The 5190-nt window shown below is 41.9% G+C and overlaps 1 non-coding gene across 1 annotated transcript; it reads right to left on the bottom strand.

Moving 5' to 3' along the window:
* Positions 1 to 799: 799 nt before the first annotated feature.
* LOC121930215 lies at positions 800 to 905 on the bottom strand. The gene has a single exon (XR_006103867.1). It is a non-coding gene; the product is annotated as a U6 spliceosomal RNA (small nuclear RNA).
* Between the last annotated feature and the right edge of the window lie 4285 nt (positions 906 to 5190).

Raw genomic sequence — 5190 nt, 5'->3', positions numbered from 1 at the left:
TAGGGGTGAAACTGACTGGCAAAATAAAGTGGCTTCCATTCACTTATATGACACACCCCTCCAAAGCGGGTGGATACTGAAACAAAGCTGTGTTCTGGGCCTAAAAACCAGAGCAAAAATAAGCTGGGATGCTCCAGCTTAGCCTGGACAATGCACATTTTTGCTCCTGCATATAAATGCGAGTGCGGGGCTGCAGCAAAGGAAAACAATGAAAGTGCGACAACTCCAATGGATTTAATTACAACATACAAAACCAGATCAAAGGCAGGGGGAATGGATGACGTGAACAGGGGTGAAGGGGGCATGTTAGAGTCGCCTCCATGATTGTACTTTGCTAATCTGTCACTTGCACACCAATGCACTGATGCCCTATCAGGCAGAGCATCGCACGTGCAACTGTGTGACCAATCAAAGGCAGTAGAATGGCATTTGAGTGGACATGGGAGGTACTTGGAGGTCACAGGCATCTGTTTGTGCTATGGTGCACATATATGGTGGGGAGGCGACAAAAATAAATGACGCAGCAATACGGCCTGACCGGGGGGGGGGGCTAGTCCAGAATTGATCCTCCATGTAAGCACTGTATTCAAATTACAAGAAAGGAGAGTATGACTAAATATAAGAAATAGCTTTCTGATGTCAAGAATTTTTCTGCCGTGGAACAGCCATCCTCAGAAAGTGGTAGATTGTTTGAAGTTAGATGCCCACTTAAATGGTGGATTCCTGGACTGGCAGGGGCTTAGATGATATGATATGGCCCTTGGTGTCCCTTCCAACACTATGATTTTCTGGGTCCTTGTAAACTGTTTCATGGCGCCTTTCCTGCATTTCAATGTCATCCTTGTGCATGGTCCATGTTAATCTTGTCTGTGTCATTCTGATTTTAATATTCATGCTGTTGACATATACAGACTTCTACTGTTATTTCTAACTGAATCTCAAATTGCAGCACAACAATGCAAGCTAATGAAATTGTGATATGATGTCTTAGGGAAATCATTGTGTTTATGTAATGCAGTCATAAAAAAATAGTTGTCTCAGATAAGAGTGGGCATAACATCAAATGGAGCAATCTTAATTTGAGTAGACAGTAAACCTAACTTATCTCACTATGGCTATATTAACTATTTATTTATATCCACTGCCATAACTAGACATGTCACACAATCTTTAAAAACAACAACAAACAAACAAAAAAAAACCTGACAATTCCCTGTCCAACTTGTCAAATCTATGAAGGAGATAACAAAGTGAGGACAAGCCACAATCTAGGAATGAAAGAGCAAAGGAAATCACGTGCACTTTAGTTGGAGACTAACTTCAAATTAAATATAAGACTACCCTGCAAGGAGGCAAATAAGTTGCTGTTTACATTGCTGAAATTCCATATCTACAGTATTTATAATTTTATGATTCATAGTAGATAGCAAAAGTTTCTGACTCCCAGTAAGTTAACAAAGGCAATCACAAAAAGTACTCTCTCTCTCTCTCTCTCTCTCTCTCTCTGTTTGGCTTTCTGAATAGGATGCTGAAGCCAATTATGCATCAGGGGAAAGCAGGAATTATTATTATTCTGAGCTTCTTATACCCTGAAAAGAACTCCCCAGGCTCCAACATGTACTCCCACTGGTTCCCCTGTATGAGCCTCTCTTCAGTACATGTTTGCAGAAGGGAGAACTCATGATTTTTAGCAAACAAGTAGGTCCCAGTGTTAGGGAAACATTCCCAATACAGTATGTTCATTTGAAAGGAGTGTCCTTGAGTGAAGACAGAGAAACCGAAATGTCCATAGGCAATACGCACTTTATTGATTGGCCAAGGCGACAGCACACCAGCAGATGGTGATAAAATGGCTGCCGCACCCAATAGCCATTTCCAAAAGTTTTTATAGTAAAACACAGTTCATTGTTTACATAGCATTAGCCTAATTGGTTATTTAGCACACACATGATTATACAACAGGCAGTTAATTGGCTATTGTCTAAACAACAAATAATTGGTTGCGTTCACTGTCCACGCAATGGTCACGCATTTTCTTATTGGCTCTACATTTGCTATTACATTTGCTAGCAGTCTCGAATGCAAAGAGATACTAGCTAGGATGATCCTGTTCCCTTCAAGGCCACAGCAAAGGGAGAGCATCGTATTCTCAAAGCTCTGGCGAAGGGAGGGTGAGTGCGTGCGTGTGATGTGAGTGTGTACGGTAGGGGGCCATCATAGCCCATATACACTTTACTCTGTAGCTCAGTCTATGAGTCTACTGTAACCACTGATTCTTTTGCAAAGCCGTGTACAGAAGCAGAAAGCATTATTATGTCCCTCTCACCAGAAGCATTCTGTCCATTCTTTCTCTCCAATAGTCCCAATAAATAACACAATTGAAAGAGAAGAATCATAACTAGGTATTTAGAAGACAATGCATTCAAAGTATAGACAAATATTTAAGAACATTTTGTACTGAACTGATGACTGGATTCACTATAAAATGCAAGGCAACTATATATTTTAAGTAGGAAGGCTGATAGCTGGAAGCAAATACGGAGAATTCAGACCAGTTGTTTATGCTGTCCTTTCGTTTTACTTGATAGAAACCCTACCGAATGGGCTGTCCTTGCCTTTACTTGATAGATATCCTACCGAAGTCATGAAGAAGAGGGAGGTTGGTACTGAGTATAACTATAACGCTTTATTCAAAGAGATAACTCTGTTAATCTGGAAAATCAGTCTACAAAAGGATCTTGTAGGCGTGTAGCACCTTTGAGACTAACGGAAAGAAAGAAGCTGGTAGCACAAGCTTTCATAGACTTGAGTCTACTTCCTCAGATAAGGCTCCAGTATACAATAGTGATTCACATCTTTTCTGGGAATTACAAATCCAGATTGGTTATTTTAAGGGTAACAGCTCTTATCACCATCAACAGGAATATTAATATATTTTCACAAGACTATCAGGATCTCTTGCAGTTTGCAGTTTCTTGAATTATGCACTCTGCTCAGTTTGAACCAAGAGCTTTTGATCTTGTTTACAGATTCATTTTTCAGTTCATTTTGACCTCTCTCACCACCCTTGAATATAAATAAATTTCACTTGTAAAAGAAAGCACTGGCTGAAGTGGAGCAGTGAAGAAGTGATACAGAACCATAGCAATTCTGTAGTCATCAACAGTTTGGTGAAGTATGATCAAAGCAGAAAAAAATGTGTTTATAGTCTAAGGTAAAGGGGAGCTAGAGTACTTTAATGTTTGAGTGTTGGACTAAGACACTTTTGCCTTTTGATGGTTCCTTTTTTAAATAAGAGTTAAAGTACAGAACTTACATTAACCGTGGATAAGTCGATTCAGGTTTTTTGGGTCATATGGTGCAGTGTTTCTCAAATGGTGGATTGGGGCCCATGGGAGGGGCAAGAGATGCTCAAGATTTTGAGGGCCTGATCCTCCTCCTCCTCCTGTTTCCAAACCCTTTTATATGTAAAATTTACACATGCATTGAGTTATTGCATTTTCTTAAACAAAACTGATCTAATTTGAACAATGTTGTTTCCTTATAAAATGTTAAGCTATGAATATTATACACAAATGTGCAAATGAAAATATGTGCACTAAATAAAACATTTTTATTCGTATACTAAGTTGGGAGGGGGGCACTGCATGTAGATGTAAAGTTGTGGCTTCTTAAAGGGAAAAATGTGAGTACCACTGACTCAGTGGGCTTCCATGGATTCAAAGATCAGGGATTCGAACCCTGGTCTTCACAGCTGTAGCATTAATTCCGCAGTGCAGGTGGGACTTAACTATACAAAGGAAGTTGTAACATAAGCTTTTGTAGATTTGGTCTACTCTTCAGAGGCATGGATAATGCCACTTACGGACATGGTCCAAAACACACGGCAGAAGTAACCTAGTTTGTGACCACTTTAACTGCCCGGGCTCAGTGCTAGGGAATACTGGGAACTGTCGTTTTGTGAGACAGTTAGTCTTCTCAGCACTATATAAATAATAATAATAATAATAATAATAATAATAATAATAATAATAAATTCTGTCAGAGATATCCCTGGTGCCACAACAAACTACAGTTCCCAGGATTCCCTAGGACAGAGCCAGAGCATTTAAAGCGGTCTCAAACTGGGTTATTTCTGTAGTGTGTTTTGGACCTATGTGTCATTAAGTGCCATTAAGGCAGGCTTTCCCCGATTAGCCTCTCAGTGGCCCCCCATCAATTGCCCCTGCTTAAGTTTATAATTACAATTCATTTTTATTGTGGATGGGAGGGTTTATGGGTTATGACGTTTTACTGTATTTTAATGTTGTTTTATTATTCTTAGCTGCTTCAATGTGCTTGAAGAGGTGGGATATAAATACATTTTATCATTATTATTAAGTGATAGGCTGCCAGGTAAAATAAGGGGCAGGATTTGTGTGCTTTCCTTTCTGACTTATGGCAACCATAAGGTGGACCTATCACAGGGTTTTCTGAGAGTGTGTGAATCTCCTGTGACTATTCAGAGGAGGTCTGCCATGGCCTTCCCCTGAGGGCTGAGGGAGTGTGACTTGCCCAAGGCCAAACACATGGCTGAGCAGAGATTCGAACCCTGGCCTCCAGAGTCATAGCCCAATGCCCAAACCACCACATTGGCTCAAACCACTCTTTAGTGGGTGGTTCAGAAGAAAGCCAGCATGTACTGGTTTGAGCATTGGGCTGTGACTCTGGAGGCCAGGGTTCGAATCCCTGCTCAGCCTTGTGTGTGGCCTTGGGCAAGTCACACTCTCTCAGCCCTCAGGGGAAGGCCATGGCAGACCTCCTCTGAACCAAACGTGCCAAGAAAGCCTTATGAGAAGAGAACTGAATGCACATAACAACAAGGTGAAAGTGCCACTAGTGGCCTCCCTCCCTGTAGGCCCAAGCAGGCTGTTGCCATGGCAACAGTTGACACACAGAGGCTTCCACCAAATAAGGGCGGAACCCTTCCCTGGACGTCCCGCCTCTTCGAAGAGACGAGGCTCTCCGATTGGTCACGCTCAGACAATAGCAACCGTCCTTCAAAAGCCTTTACCCAATCAGAGCCTCCAAGGGGATTTTACGTCACACCCCTCATTCCCCGCCCTCCGCCACCTCAGGCGTCCACCTCCATTGGTCGGGTAGGTAGACCACGCCCCTTCCCAATGGCCGGCCAATCAGGGGCGACGCCAT

The sequence above is a fragment of the Sceloporus undulatus genome, chromosome 4, assembly GCF_019175285.1.
Source record: "Sceloporus undulatus isolate JIND9_A2432 ecotype Alabama chromosome 4, SceUnd_v1.1, whole genome shotgun sequence".
NCBI classification, from domain to species: domain Eukaryota; kingdom Metazoa; phylum Chordata; class Lepidosauria; order Squamata; family Phrynosomatidae; genus Sceloporus; species Sceloporus undulatus.
This window is presented reverse-complemented; position numbering and strand designations above follow the sequence as displayed.